The 16880-nt window shown below is 42.8% G+C and overlaps 1 protein-coding gene across 5 annotated transcripts in view; it reads left to right on the top strand.

Moving 5' to 3' along the window:
* Positions 1-16880, top strand: part of disp1 (dispatched homolog 1 (Drosophila)) — a 319043-nt gene that overhangs the window by 199519 nt on the left and 102644 nt on the right. Inside the window, exon 1 of one of the 5 annotated variants that reach the window (XM_052024117.1) lies at positions 1790-1855. The exons of the other annotated variants lie outside the window; for them this stretch is intronic. The gene's annotated coding sequence lies outside the window, so the exon portion shown is untranslated. Of the gene's footprint in view, positions 1-1789; positions 1856-16880 lie in introns of those variants that run through there. 5 annotated transcript variants of the gene reach the window in all.

Genomic DNA, 16880 nt, shown 5'->3' with positions numbered 1-16880 from the left:
GATACGTTTCAAATCAGTTAGAAATTCTTTGGGATCTGGTAATTGGAAACTGCCCTTTCACTTCTTGAACTTGATTTTTAAGTCCAGCCAACTTTGATGGGATAAAAGTTTCCTCCATTACCCATAATGGTGAAGGAAAGAACTTGCACTTCTATAGCAATTTCCCCATCTCCGATACCAAACCATCTTAGAGCCGAAGAATTTTATTTTACAGTATGGTCACTGTTGTAGGTCTCATAGGAGTGAGGTATATTGGCAAGTTGGTTTATTACTGTCACATGTACCAAGGTATAAAGAAAAACTTTGTTTTGCATGCCATCCATGCAGATCAATTCATTACATCAGTACATTGAGGTAGTACAAGGGAAAAGCAATAACGGAATGCAGAATAAGGTGTTACAGTTACAGAGAAAGTGCAGTGCAGGCAGACAATAAGGCGCAAGACCATAACAAGGTAGATTGTGAGGTCAAGAGTCCATCTTATTGTACAAGAGGTCCATTCTATAGTCGTATAACAGTGAGATAGAAGCTGTCCTTGAGCCTGGATGTATGTGTTTTCAGGCATTTGTATCTTCTACCTGATGTCAGGTAATTTTTCAGTGATGTCAATTATAGAGTAAAATTTGGCCCTGACCAAATTGGAAGTTTGTAGTTTGTTGAGGCGTGGTCCTTTACGCACAGTTGTCCCTAATTTGTTAATAATCAGCATCCAGAGAGGCTATGACACACCAGTGTGGGAAATGAAATTAGAATCAGGTTTGTTATCACTGACTGAAAAAATAACAAGATGTTGGCCAGGCAGCATCTGTGGAGTAAAGCAGTCAACGTTTCAGGTCAGGACCCTTCTTCAGGACTGAAGATAGGAAAATAGGAAGATAGAAATAAAGATAGATTGTTGTTGTTTTTTCTCCATGGATGCTGCCTGGCTTGCTGAGTTCCTCCAGCATCTTGTTTTTTCATCTAGATTCTAGCATCTGCAGTCTTTTGTTTCTCTATTATTATCAGTGACTTATATGACGTGAAATTAGTTGTTTTGCAGCAGCAGTACAGTGCAAAGACATAAATTTACTATAAATTACAAAATAAATAGTGCAAAAAAAAAGGAATAATGAGGTAGCATTCATGGGTTCATGGACCGTTCAGAAATCTGATGGCAGAGGGGAAGAAGCTGTTCCTGAATCATTGAGTGTGGGTCTTCAGGCTCCTGTACCTCCTCCCCGATGGTAGTATCAAGAAGAGGGCACATCCCGGATGGCGAGGGAACAAATACCACACTACTCCTGCTCCCCTGGAGCTTGATGCATTTTGTGAAAGGACCAGAGAAATGACTTTATGCTTCTTTGTATCTTACGATCCACTCTCTCCTTTCATCACTTTGTGCTCTTCCAGCTCTCTCTCCTGTCTCCACCATCTCTTTTTCTCTCTCCTTTCTGCCTCGTGCACCTCTCCCCCTTTTCTGCATCCCTTTCGCCCTCCCCTTCTTCACTTCTCCCCCCCCATGGCTTCTGACCTTGCACCAGGCACAGGGCACTTCATAAAGCCAGCTGTTCACACTCAGCTCAACACTTGTGACCAAGTTGCAGATGAACTCAGCTGTCATTTACAGGAGGAGTTGCCTTGCTCGAGAAGTTACAACCCTGTGCATAACCTGTCCAACCCCAAAGCGATCAGCACATGCCTGTCATTCAGACTTCAACTCCCTTATGTTCCCAGGTCAGCCCCTGTAATCTTTTTTTGCTGTGTAATTAGAGTACACTGTTACAGTCCTGTGTACAGTACAATGCTGCCAGTGCCTTCAGATGAGTTGGGAGTGAGACGGCTATTTTGCTGAATTTGCTTTGAGAAGGAAAGGGAGGTAAGTCGTAGGGCTCACCATATGTGGTGCACAGAAAGTTGGAACTAACTGCTGCTAGTGTTTGCTTCTGATAAACAATGCAGTGTGCACACTAGCTATTGCAAGCAGAAGCAAACCGTGTGGAGAATAATTTCAGTGCTGTAGATCGTATTTCGTGCCCTGTAGGCTTGGCAGTAAAAAGCTGTAAAAGAGTTTAGTTTTTTTGAGGAGCCATTTGTTAGTAATATTCTGCAGTCATTTTTCTAGTCATTAGATGACTCTCTGAAGTACAGCTCGTATCTCTGTCGTCCTGGTGTAATAGTTTGCAGCTTCTGATGCATTAGATCATTGAATGTGTACAGTGAACCAAAGGATATGGTAAATGCCGTGAATTGGGATCTCATTTTATTTCACAGCAAATCTACTGCTGAGTTAATGTCATTTTTTTAAGAAAGGCTGACAGAACTTTCTGTAAGTAGTTGGTGTTCAGAAATCCTTGTCTGATAAAGTGTCACTGGCTCAATTACTCAACAGAAATCGAGCTAGATTTCCCTGGGTTGAGCCACTCTCTCGTTTGTTAAAGGTATGTTCTTGTGTAATGGCTTATTTCATTACCTTTCTTGATAACCTAGGAAACCTTGCTGCTTAAACTTGTCTCAGAGTAATTTATCTAGGGGAAAGCGGGTCCATTAAATTCCGTGATCGCAACAGGGAATCTTGGAGGCTAGCAGTGGGGACTCCAGCCTGTTTGAAAGAACCTAAGTGCTTTACTGAAAATCTGTCTGTGTTTGACCCGAGCACGCTTGCCTCTATTTTGCCTCATCTTCCTTTGGTTTTATTTCATCTGCCTTTTGCTTCACTAGTTCTCTGAACTCAATGTCTCCCTCTTTGAGTATCAATCTCTCCTGTTCGTGCTCTTTCTAAGGCATACTCTCCCACTCATTCTTTGTCTCATCCACCACTCACTCTGCATTCCTCCTCCCTCATCTCATTCTATGTACGCGTTCTGTGTGTGTGTGTGTGTGTGTGTGTGTGTGTGTGTGTGTGTGTCTGTTACACTCCTAGCATGTTCTGAGAACCTGCTCTTCATGTTAAAATAAGATAAGATTTTTTTATTAGTCACATGTACATTGAAACACACAGTGAAATACATCTTTTTGCAGTGTGAAGTACATTTTACCCCAGCACTGACCACGAGTCTCATAGAATACACATTTAATTGAAAGGAAAACATGTTGAAATTGGACACAAGATAAAAAGTCAAGATAAGACGGACGAGAATTTTAAAATAATGTGGAGCTTGAAAGGGCGTCTCTGAGTGAAACCACCAGGTGGCCAGAATCAACTGCAGAATTCCTGCAGAAAACGGTGGAAATTTCAGAGTCACATGGGTGTGGAAAGTACTGCAGACCCTTCGCCACCCTGTTCCACCCCAACTCGTGCCTCGCCCTTCTCCCAGCCCTGCATCTCCCACCATTCTCACCTTCTCACCACCACACCCCTGTACCCTCTTGCCCCACATCGCTTCTTGCTTCTTCTGGCCACTTGTCCTCTCTGCCACCCCCACCATCCCGTATCCCTGCTGAACTCTCCCACTGCACCTCTCCCACCTCCATCCCCCATGCCGCTCACCATTAATTTCACCCAAACATGTTGCTTACTTTGCTTGTATTGTCCTCTCTCCATATCCTGTAATGTGGTTCCAATTTGTTGAAAAATTAGCTGAGTTTTTGTCTAATTAAATCAAAAAGTCCAATGTATTTGAGATCCGAAAGATATGCATGCTCAAGTATGTTGTGAGTATGTCCTGTTAATATTTAAGGTGTGAAAATTTTGAATAGCTTCAAGATATATTTTGTGGTTTTTTTTTTGAAAATTTGATACTGATATAAAAAGCTTTGACTGTTGATGAGGTGTAAAGGATTAGCAATTCCAAATTGACTATAGGCTCAAATGACTTCAGATGAGGATTTCTGTTCCTGAAGTGTATAACCTTGTACACCAGCATGTTATTAACAAAAAGGTGGGTGAGATACGTATCCTGGGCAAAGGTAGTGCCAATGTTGACTGTGATTACCTGTACAATCAAATAACCTTTTGGCAGCTGCAGTAAGCTATTCCCTATTGTTGTCAGGTGCACACACAGCACAGGAGCGGATATTTGGTCTGTGAGCCTGCGCCTCCACTCTGGTAGAGTTGTCCAGTTAGTCCAGTTCTCCATTCTTTTCCCTGCAGCCCTATTCTCCGTAAAATCTGTGCTGTCTCGCTATGAGCCCTCCTGCCACTGGGAATGGTTTGTTATTTATTGTTTCTGATGTTGAGCACCCAAATCAAACCTTCCCTTAGTTCTCAGGAGAAGGATCTTGGCTTCTCCAATCTTTTCACATAATTTTCCCTATTTCCTGATGCCATTCAGGTAAAAAAAAATTCCTTCCGCAGCTCTCTAAAACCTTGATGTTCCTCCTGTGTGATATCCAAATGAATGGTCACAGTGCTCCATCTGAGGTGATTTATGAAGATGAGCATAACTTCCTTGATTTTTGTACTCTGCTTTTTAAACAGCCTGCTCAACTTGTCCGATAACCTTCCAAAACTCGTGTACTTGCTGGGTGTCTCTCAGTTCCTGCAGTCCGTATGAACGTGTACCGTGCTGGCTTCCTCATTCTTCCTCACAGGATAGATGACTGCAGACTCGGTTAAATTTCATCCATTTCCCCACTGTCCTGAAATTTGTTATTTGAGGTAGCTTTATTTCTGAGAATTTCTCATCTCCAAACTTAAAAATTTATCGCCTTTGGACTGGTCCAGATCACTTTTGGCATTCTTACTTACCAACAAAGGTTCATTCTTCTGTTTTGTTTTTCTTATCTAGTTTTATCTCCATAAAGACGCTACCTCTTTAATTCTATGAGCAGTGTTGATAGGGGATTGGCAGATGGATGGCACCCACAGAATTGTAAGCAAGCCATTTGGACTGGATCAGAAGAAAGAATTGTGCCAGTGCGATTATGCTTCTGCCTCTGCCCCCATGGCTGCAGCAACTTCATCAAATCCAGGCCTTGTGGTTCCATTCTCCTGCATCAGACACCTACCAGGATATTTCATAAATTAATTTCTTCATGCTCATCCCTTTGCAGACTCATCCCAGCTTCACTGGGCAGTTGCCCAGGCCCTAAACTCCCATTGCTCTGATTCCAGACAGCATTTTTGTTTTGGATCTTTGGAATTTGCGAGTAGGGATCAGGGTAGGAGTCCCCTGCAGTAGGATTGCATTTACTTGTGAAAGGGTTGATCTCAGAAGTTGTGCTGAACTTATCCACGTCCAGTAATCTGAGGAGATGTTTTGTTCCATGCTTATAGCGCACTGCTGTAGGATATCTTCATTTAATTTTGCTGATGGCCCTTTTATGTTATAACTGAGCTTCAGGTAAGAGTTCTGTAATGCGCTCAGACTTGCTTGTGTCACGAAATTCTCTGCATAAAAATTTCATTGCACTAGCAGCAAGATGAAGACCATTACAATCAAGGCAGCCTTTTCCAGATGGACGCCTTGACAAACACCTACTGGGGAAGACCTGAGAGCAAGATAGCAAGTCTGGTGGGTGAACTGGACCTACAGTTTTATGTCAGAAAGGAGTTCAGGTATTAAATATTCGTGAATGGGGATCATGGCAGCTGAACATGACCCGAGTTTATACAGAAGCATCAGACTCACATATTCCACTTCAGTTATGGCATCATAGTGCAATCCAGCACGGATACAGGCCCTTCGGCCTAACCAGTCCATGCCAATCACAGTGCCCACCCAGCTAGTCCCAATTTCCTGCATTCGGCCCATATTCCTCCAGACCCCTGCCCTCCATCTACATATCCAAGTGGTTCTTAAATGATACTGTTGTACCTGCCTCACCCACTTCCTCTGGCAGCTCGTTCCATATGCTTACCACTGGGTGAAAAAGTTGCCCCTCAGGACCCTTTTAAATCTTTTCCCTCTCATGCTAAATCTATGCACCCTAGTTGCTGAATAAAGATTAAGAACTGAGGGGCTGCTTTTTCCCCTCTTTCTCTCGAGCCCAGAAGCACCAATTGATAATTCTCCCATTTCCAACTGAGCACAGATTAAAGAAGGAAGGAACTTCCTTCTTTCTTCTAGCCGCTAGGTGGTGGAAAGAGACACGATAGTGGAGTTTAAGAGGCATTTCGACAGGCACGTGAACATGCAGGGAATGGAGGGATATGGATCACGTGCAGGGAGATGGCATTAGTTCTATTTGGCATCATGGTTGGCACAGACATGGTGGGCCAAAGGGCCTGGCCCTGTGCTGTGCTGTTCCATATTCTAACCTAAATGAGTTCCTTTCCCATCTGGTCCATTCAGGAACAGTATCAGAATCAGGTTTATTATCACTGATATATGTCGTGAAATGTGTTGTTTTGCGGCAGCAGTATGGTGCAAGACATAAAGATGTAAAAATTACAAAAATAAATAAATAGTGCAAAAGAGGAATAATGCGGTAATGTTCATGGGTCAAGGTATAGAAGCTTTGGCAGATCCAAGCAGGGTTAACGTTGGCCATGCTAACATTGCAGTTAACAGGTCACTGCTCAACCAAAGCTCCTCCTAGATGGAGAGATCCTTGCTGCCAGTTGGTTGGAACCTGAACATGAAATGAGGCTGTGAGGAAGAATCATTTTAACTGCTGTCACTTATCCAGAGTTATCCTGACTTCTTTTTCCCTTTTGCATTTAGAAGTGCAATCAACATTAAACATTGGAGATATGATTGCACAAGGTGAGATAAGTGAATTATTTAATTGGTAATTGGTTTATTATTGTCACATGTACTGAAGTACAGTGAAAAAAAATGCATCATACAGGACATTTCACAACATCAGTATATCGAGGTATGACAAAGGGAAAAGCAATAAGAGAATGCAGAATAAAGTGTTACAGTTACAGAGAAAGTGCAGTGCAGGCAGACAGTAAGGTGCAAGGTCATAACGAGGTAGATTGTGAGGTCAGACGTCCATCTTATCATACAAGAGGTCCGTTCAATAGTCTTATAACAGTGGGATAGAAGCTGTCCTTGAGCCTGCTGGTACATGCTTTCAGGCTTTTGTATCTTCTGCCTGGTCGGGGGTGGGGGGGGGGGAAGAAGAGAGGATGTCCAGGGTGGGTGGGGTCTTTGATTATTTTGGCTGTTTTACCGAGGCAGCGAGAAGTGTAGACAGAGTCCGTGGAGGGGAGGTTGGTAAGGTGCAGCAGACTAGAGTTCTGGGCAAGCTAGCTGGTGCAGATCTCTGACTTGCCTCGTGGAGTTGCTGCTACACATCTCACAATGTCACCTGGAAAGCGCTGGAAAAGACACAAAAGGCACAACTCATTCTGGGATCGGGGCTGAGGCTGGTAGTGGGCGCAAGCAGTGGGGAGTAATTTGCAAGTTTGACCTGCTTTTAATATCTCCATTTTCGCTCCTGCCCTCAAAGCTTAGCGTTCTCATTTCCCTTCTCTCACTCTCCGTTCCTCGCCCCCAGAACAAGCAGCATCCAATTCACGAGGATGTTGCCGGGACTGGTGGGCTTGAGTTATAAGGAGAGGCTGGATAGGTTGGGGCTGTCCTCCCTGGAGTGAAGGAGGCTGCGGGGTGACCTCAAAGAAGTTTGTAAAGTTATGAGGGGCAGAGATATGATGGTCAGTCTTTTCCCCAGGGTAGGGGAGTATAAAACTAGAGGGCATTGACTCAGGTGAGAAGGAAAAGATTGTAAGGGAACCTGAGGGGCAAGTCAGGTGGGTATATGGAACAAGCTGCCAGTGGTAGAGGCAGGTACAATTACAACATGTAAAAGACATTTGAACAGGTACATGGATAGGAAAGGTTTAGAGGGATATGGGCAAATGGGATCAGTGTAGATAGGCACATTGGCGGGACGGACGAGCTGGACCGAATGGCCTGTTTCCGTGTTGTATAATTATGAATCTATATCAATTTTTGATCATGTTTATACCTCTATACCTCACTATATATCTATCTCTGTTCTGTTTCTTGCCTGTGGTCTTTATTCTCTTTTGTGTTCGTCTGTTACGGCACCCTTCCACTATCCAGGCTGCAGTAATACTGAAGTAAACTAACATTCCCTAGTGTTGAACATGTAACATTGAAGATTGCCACCATCCACGGATATATTGAGCCCTTCTGTTTGTTGAAGTAGGCGACATTTCTTCATGGGCTCTGTTAGCTTTCTGTAGATGTGTTTGATTTGTATCAGCCTCCTAAACATGGAAAAGCATTGTGAGATACAGAGGAGAAAGGGGAGAGAGGTTGTACTCAGACGTCCAGGATAATCAAAGATGCTAACCCTAATCCTAATGCAAATTATGGAGAGGTTGGGGTGGGAGGAGTTAATAGAACCGTTAATTTTAGTTAAATTTCCTGATATCAATTAATTTACTGTGGGTATTAATTAGATATTTTGCATCATTGTTGATGAAGGAAGCGAATACAGTGGAGAACTGAAGCTTCTGCCTCTCAGCTTAGATCCAGCGTGCTGGTAGCATTTCTGGATTACAAAATAGTGGTGCAGTATGTAAGCCACAGCATTGAGATTGGTTTTCATTACTGTTCCTTGTATTCCTAATAGAGTGAATGGACAGTCTGCTCATCAGTACTCCTTGGCAGCCTTGTGACTGATGCTCCATTTATAGTTGGTGAGACTGTTGATATTAGCTACATCCCCCTCCTTTTCCCCCTGTTCAACTAAAGCAGATAACCTACTTAAAACCCCATGGATATTTACTTTAAATTTGCAAATGAACGATAACTAATACTATGCTGATGTTAAGTAATGGAAATTACGTTATGTGTTAAGAAAATGTTGACTTGAACTTTATTTATATATTTTAAAGTTTTTATAAATACACTCAAGCATGTTTTGAACATTATTTAAAAAGGGTGCAGAGAGATAAGGCTCTGCTGGCAGTTACAGAGCAAGTTTAGATATGTTATTAAAATACAGCTATTCATTGAAGCAATGGATCCAACAGCCTTAATTTCTTTTCTAATGTGGAAATACCTAACATCCCCCCAGCAAATGTCTATTGTTACATGATTAAAATTAGTAGTTAAATGTAAAGGGAAATCACAGGAGAAAATCAACACCCCCAATACCATACAACACGTCACGTTGAGTGCTCCTAAGGCTGGTCTTTGAGGGAGTCATTTGTTGATATTCTGGCCCAGGAGCAAAGTTTAATGAAGTTCCAGTGTCTGCTTTCTGTTGGGAGAGTGAACTCTAGTGATTGTGTTTGGAGGTAGCTACGTACTGGACCAGGTTTAACCAGAAAACCAGAGTGGCTGAAATCTGACATAAAATATGAAAACATGCCAGAGAAGAATATTTTCCTGGAATTAGGCTGATTGTACAGGAAATTTAGGAATAGGAGCAGGCCTTTTCAGTTCCTCAAGCCAGTTGTACCATTTGGTTAGATTAAGATAATCTGTATCCTGGCTCCATCTCGCCTTGTTTCTCTAACATGGAGAAAAAAACATGACAGGAATAAGTTCAAGGAGGATAATGGAAATTAACAACAGCAAGTAAATCGTAAGAACAAAGAGGTTATAGATTTTTTAAAAAAACACCTTGGATGTGGAGGAAGATCAGAATCAGACTTATCACTGACTTGTATGACGTGAAATTTGTTTTGCGGCAGCAGTACAGGGCAAAGACAAAAAATTTACTATAAATTACAGAAATAAAATAAACTAGTAATAATGGGGTAGCGTTCATGGGTTCATGGGCTGTTTAGAAATCTGATGGTGGAGGGGAAGAATCTGTCTCTGAATCATTGTGCGTGGATCTTCAGGCTCCTGTACCTCCTCCCTGATGGTGGTAACGTGAAGAGGGCATGTCCTGGGTGGTAAGGGTCCTTAGTGATGGATGCTGCCTTCTTGAGGCACCGCCTCTTGAAGATGTCCTCGATGGCAGGGAGGGTTGTGCCCGTGATGGAGCTGGCTGAGTCTACAACCCTCTGCAGCCTCTTGCAATCTTGTGCATTGGAGCCTCCGTACCAGGCTGTGACGCAACCAGTCAGAATGCTCTCCACTGCACATCTATAGAAATTTGTAAGACATTTGTAAGATCGGGCATGTGTGATCAGGACAATATCCAAGATGATTGAATGGCTGGTTTGTGTGTGTGTGTTTTCTGTGCAATTCAGTGCAATAACTAAAGCTTATTCAAAATGGTTCAATTGAAAACGTACTGTAGGAAATTGTAGGTCAGATGGAAATGCTGTGAAGGATGACACCAGTGGCCGATAGTCCAAAGTTGGATGTTCGGCAGTGAGGAAATTAAAAGGCACACATTTGGAAATTGGAGGTGCTACTTCTAATCATTGAAGGTGGTTGCAGTCTCCCGTTACAGATACTGAGGGGTGGCAAAAACTTGCTTTCATAATGGGAGGAGAAAACCAGTCTGCCAATTTCTAGCCATTGGTTGGAAAGTCTATTGTTTAGGTTAGACTAAGTGACGGTGGGATGGTGTAGTCTGATTTGTAAAAGTCATTAGAGACAAAGTCATATCATATAGAGCCTCACCATCCGGGACGTGCCCTCTTCTTGTTACTACCATCGGGGAGGAGGTACAGGAGTCTGAAGACCCACACTCAATGATTCAGAAACAGCTTCTTCCCCTCCACCATCAGATTTCTGAACAGTCCATGAACACTACCTCATTATTCCTTTTTTATTGCACGATTTAATTATTTTTGCAATTTATATATTTTTATGTCTTTGCACTGTACTGCTGCTGTAAAACATCAAATTTCATGTCATACGTCAGTGATAACAAATCTGATTCTGTTTATTGATAGCACAAATGGTAGGCTGGCATTATAATGGATAAGAGGAGAAAGCTGAGAGGAGCATCTGTCACAGGAGCACTGACAGAATGGAGTGAGTGTGGATGGATGCTGGTGATCGTGAAAGAATCATTGATTAGATAACTAGTCTTGCTTCCCATTGTTATTTAATTGAAAAGGGAATGAGACTCAACACTTAGTAAAAGCACAGAGATACAAAAGACTGCAGATGCTGGAATCTGTAGCAACAAACAAGATGACGGAGGATCTCAGCGGGTCAGGCAGCATCTGTGGAGGGAAATGGGCAATCGACGTTTCAGGTTGGGACCCTTCATCTGGACCCTAGTAGCAGCAGTTCTGTGCGTCATCTTCAGATCAGAGAGTTCCTCAGACTTGCTGAGGTTAGTTTTCAGTTTTAGGTCTCATACTTCAGAGCTCATTCATCTTCATGGATACAGTAAGGCCTGTGCCAGTGCACTGGCTCAAACATTGTGCCCTTGAGTTAAAGCTGCTTTGTGAGAACACTTCAGCTTCTTTATACTGACATACAGCAAGTAGTCTTTCCTCCTGCAGACCTCCTTCAATCTACTTGAAGTGTGTGTAGCTTCTATTTTCATTGCCATTTCTTGTCTTTATCTATTTTATTCACTGATGTGGTCATTGATTCTCTAGGCTTTTGTCTTGAAATCAAAACCTACTGTCTTCTACACATGGTATATTCAAGTCAAGTTCAGCATATTCTATCCAACCCTTACAGTGTATTTTAACACTGGAGCTCCTTAGATCAAGAGTCTTCCCTGGCCTCCGAGCTTGTTTTTACTTAACCGCTGTTTCTGACAAACCTGATCTACTCTCTTGCTGCTCCTCATGTTGGTGATGCCTTCGATATCTGAAGGACTTGAATTCCTGAGGCAAGTTAAGGTAACTGTGACTGGCCTCGAAATCAAGGAGCCCTAGTAATATTGACTTGAGGGAATAAACATTCCATTGGCTAGAGTTTACCAAATTCAAGAGATGATGACTGTAGTTGTTGGGGGCTGAAGATTTGAGCCTCGGCATTGCTGTGGAGATGGGCAACATGGCAGATGGAAAGCAATGTGGAAAATTGTGATCTTATCCACATTGCTAACAGAAAGACAAAATACTACTTGAAGCATTTTTTTTGAAAATGGTGGGCAATTGGGTGGTTGTCGATGTTCAAAGGGACCCTAGTGTCTTGTACATAAGTCACTGAAAGCAAGCATGCAAGTGCACCAGGGAGCTGGGAAAGAAAATGATGTGTTGGCTGTTATTGCTTGAGGATTTGAGTACAAGAGTGAAAGATTTCTTATTGCAATTATATCCTCTGAGGCAGTCCCTGGGGATCAATGATGACTTGCTTCCACTCCGCTTTTGCGTGTTCTGAGGTGGCTAATGCATCCAGTAGACCAACTGCAGACTCTCCCATAGATGGGTGGATGGGTAGTTTACAAGGTGGTCCACTCCTTCCTCCCCATGCACAGGGCTTCCCTGTTCCCCTGACGCATGGCCTCAAGGACCCCAGTACCATTCCAAGTGCACCTCCTTCACTTTGAGTGATGATGGGACGGAGATCTCTCAGAGTCAGTGGAGATGTTGCACTTTTTCAAGGAAGCTTCAAGCATCTCCTCCCACAAAGGAATTCAGAACAGAATGTCTGTTTCGGACCTCTGGTGAAAGTACAACATAGCCAACTGAGAGTAGCTAGGGTCCCGAGGCCAGGGATGTTGGCTTGAGCGACGATGGTGAGTTCAAGAGAATTTGGAGGATTTTGCAGAAACAGCATTGATATTTTTCCAGTACCTTAAGGTGCTGGTAGTCCAGTTCTCAAAAGCATAAAGGAGGGCAGGAATCACTGGGTTAGACCATAAGTAATTATTTAGGGTTTTAATAAGACCATACCTGGAGTATTGTGTACAGTTTTGGTTGTCTTACCTATTGAAGGATGTACTTGCTGTCGAGGGATCGCAGTGGAATCACCAGACAAGAATGGTAGGTCTGTCACCAGAAGAGATTGAGTAGATGAGTTCAGTCGAGTTTAGGTGAATGAGAGGTGACCTCAATGAAATATTTTAAAATTCTTACGTGGTTTGGCAAACTGGATGTAGAGAGGATGTTTCCCCTAGAACTAGATAGAACTAGAGGTCACAGTTTCCAGATAAGTGGTAGGGCCAATAAGGATTGAAATGAGAAATTTCTTTATACACAAGTAGTGAATCTTCAAAATTCCATACTCCTGTGGGTTGTGCGGTCTCGGATATTGATTGCATTCAAAATAGATTGATAAATTACTGGATATTAGCAGAATCAAGGGGCATGTAGATGGGGCAGGCAAATTGCTTTGATGTAGGATATAGGGAACGTGTGCTGGTTTTAGACCGTCGTGAGACACTTTTTGGTTTTAAGCAGGGGGTGTCAGAAAAGTTACCACAGGGATAACTGGCTTGTGGCGGCCAAGCGTTCATAGCGATGTCGCTTTTTGATCCTTCGATGTCGATGATCTTGTTGAATGATAGAACAGACACTGATGGGCCAAATGGCCTCCTGCTCTTGTTGTTCATGTTTTTATGATCTTTTTTCAAGGTGCTGCCCATCTTCAACTGTGCAATCAGTGTCCTTCCCTCTATCATAACATCCGAGAGAAGGTTGCTCACTGATACCACACAGTGTTCAGTTCTACTTGCATCTCCTTCGATGTTGAATTCCAAGCCCATATGTGACATGTCTTGACAATGTTAATTCAGAAGCTGGCAAATGTCAAGTAATACTTGCACCCTGCCATATCCAACACAAGAGTCTAACCACTTCTCTTTGACACTCAATGCCATCTTCGTTGTTGTGTGTCCCACCAACAGTCTCATGCGAGCTACCAAATATTTAACCATGGGTACATATTCCAGAGCAAGTCCCTAACCCCAATTTTCTAACCCTTTACAGAGCACTAGTCAGGATTGTTGGGGAACATTCTCCACTTGCTTGGATATGTGCAGTTCCAACAGTACTCAAACTCAAGCACTGTCCAGGACAAAGCAGCTGGTTTGATTGGTTTTCCATCCACCAGCCTAACATTTACTGTTCCCAGCTGCAATGTTTAATCCATCTACAAAGATGCACCAGCAGCAATTTGTCAAGGCTTCTTTGACAGCTTCTTCCAAACCTGTAACCACCCCCCCCCCCACCACTTAGATAAGACACCAGGGTTATGGAACATAAATATAAACTCCTTGACCCTATCTCCCTCCACCAGTCCTCTCTGATCTGCACACTATCTTGACTTGGAAATGTAATTTTGTTTCTTCATTGCTGCTGGGTCTAAGTCTTAGACTACCTACTTAAAACACAGTAGAGAGTTTCATTAGACAGACTGTAATGGTTCAAAAAGCAGCTCGCCACCATCCTCTCAGTCAGTGGGGAGCGGACCCTGCCTGTGCTACCCACAAACCAAGACTCTCTCTTGGCCCATCTCCAAGCCTCAAACCTCAGTGTGAAAATAGTTTTGGTGCCGTGGGCTCGGGAAGGAAATGGGCAACCATGGATTAGCCACCATTCAGAAGAATAATCGTGCCGACATAATTTGCAAAATGCTGGTGGCTGCAAGGACGGAAGGAAAGAAAAGGTTATTTAGCTGCACTGTCTCTTCTTGGACGATGTAAACTTTACCTAAAAAAATAGTGGGTTTACCTTGATGTGGACTGAAGCAGTTTGAGAAGGCTGCCTAGCATGATCGTCTTAGAGTTTCTATGGCTAAAACCAAACATAAATGCTGGAAATCCTCAGCAGGTCAGGCTGCATCCGTGGGAAGAGAAACAGAGCTAACTTTTCAGGGTCTTCGACCAGAAGCATTCACTCTGTTTCTCTTCCAAAAGATGCAGCATGACCTGTTAAGTATTTCCAGCGTTTTCTGTGTGATAGGTTATCTTTAATTTCATGTCCTGCCAACCACCCTCACTTTCCATTCTTAGCCAAATGGACTCTTAACTCTTCGGTAAGTTGGTCAAAGACAGATTGAGTACAACTACACAACTGCTTCTTTGCCAATTGCTCAGGGAGGAATTAAGAGCTCTGTACAGGTGTTAGATATGCATGTACATTTGGATCTTCTTTTGGGGTCTGATATTTGCTTAGAATTGCCCCAATTTGCTTTTCTAGTTGGTCTGAGATTATTTTTTTGAAGGCATTTAAGCAGCAGAAAGTAATAAATGTTTTAATGTGTAGCTTAGGCCATGGAAGGTTTATAAATTATTCAAATATTACAGTGAATGAAAGGGCATAGAACAGTACAGCACTGGACAGGCCATTCGGCCTGTGATGTTGTGCCGATCTTGATGCCAATTTATACTAAATGTCCTCCTCCTGTGATTCATCCATAGCCCTCCATTCCTTTCATATTCATGTGTCTATCTAAAAGCCTCTTAAACTCCACCAAACTGCCTGCTTCCACTACTACCCCTGGTAACCCATTCCAGGCACCTACCACTCTCTGCATAAAAAAAAACTTGCCCCTCATGTCACCTGTAAACTTCCCCCCTCTAACCTTAAAAGCACATCCTCTAGTGTTTGGCATTTCTACCCTAGGGATAAGATTCTGATTGCCTACACTATCTATGCCTCTCATAATTTTAAAAACCTCTACCAGGTCTCCCCTCAGCCTCCAACACTCTAGGGAGAACAACCCAAGTTTGTCCAACCTCTCCTTATAGTTCATACCCTCTAATCCAGGCAGCATTCTGGTAAATCTCTTCTGCATCCTCTCCACAATCTCTACATCCTTCCTGTAATGGGGCGACCAGAACTGCACACAGTACTCCACATACAGTCTGACTACAGTCGCAAACTTCGGTCGCTGATAGGTTGAGTTGATCGCCATTTCTGAATAGTGTGTGTGGCACCATTTTATGAGACGCTAAGATACTATATGTGTTTGTTTCTAATGCAGTGGAGATGTTCTGTGTCAGCAAAATTAAAATCTTTTGGTACAATAAACTAGATGCGAGGAAGAAGATGGTATTTGATGATTTTGAGGCTGGCGATGCACATGAATGTTATTTTTTTTTCAGCTGTACGTCTTCTGAATTGGTGAATTTTAAAACTTCTAGTATTCTCTCCTTGACTCTGATGGTTTGCTCATAAATACATTGACCGTCAATTTCTGCCTCTTCGTCGTTCATGCGTCATAGCTAGTAGATGATTCAACAATGCATCCTGTGGTGGTCCAACTTCTCTTTGCCCTTGTGATATCCACTGAGACCTCATAAATTGCTGCCTATCTATTGATATATTTTGGTATTTTGTCATTGGCTCTGTCACTTTTATCTTTGCTGGATTTCCTTCCTGGACCATCCTTGAACTTGTAGCTCTGCAGGCTGGAAACTTACTCTCTCTGTTTGGCTAGATGGAGGGAAAGAGAGGAAGGTCACCCAGTGCCATTGTTTCCAGCGACTATACAGGAGCAGCAACTTGATTCATAGAGAAACAAAAGCAAAATACTGCAGGTACTGGAAATTTGAAATAAAAACAAAAGTTGCTGGCAGTGCTCAGCAGATTGGGCACATCTCCACACATGCTGCCTGACCTGCTAAGGATTTCCAACATATTTTGTGCTGACTTGCACAAAGCTTTTCTACCCAAAAAAAATATCCAAAGTCCCTTGCAGCTGCCTGCATTACCGGACGCAATCTGACACCCGGCTCAAAAAGGAGCCAACTGAAAGGAGGTAGGTTTTAGGGAGAATTCCTAAAGTAGAAAGGTAAAACCACATTGCTAAGATGCCAAGAGTGTATGTATATCAGAGATGCACACACACGTCTGGAATAAGTACACCTCAGAGATTTTCATGGTTGTAGGGCTGCAGCAGATTACATTGGTTTATTATTGTCTCATGTACTGAGGTACAGTGGAAAACTTTGTTTTGCATGCCATCCATACAGATCATTTCATTACAACAGTACATTGAGGTAGTACAAGGGAAAAGCAATAACAGAATGCAGAATATAGTGTTACAGTACAGAGAAAGTGCAGTGCAGGCAGACAATAAGGTGCAAGGCCATGACGAGGTAGATTGTGAGGTCAAGAGTCCATCTTATTGTACAAGGGAACCGTTCAATAGTCTTATAACATTTGGGATAGAAGCTGTCCTTGAGCCTGGTGATACATGCTTTCAGGCTTTTGTATC

Source organism: Pristis pectinata, chromosome 10 (assembly GCF_009764475.1).
Source record: "Pristis pectinata isolate sPriPec2 chromosome 10, sPriPec2.1.pri, whole genome shotgun sequence".
Taxonomy (NCBI): Eukaryota; Metazoa; Chordata; class Chondrichthyes; order Rhinopristiformes; family Pristidae; genus Pristis; species Pristis pectinata.
This window is presented reverse-complemented; position numbering and strand designations above follow the sequence as displayed.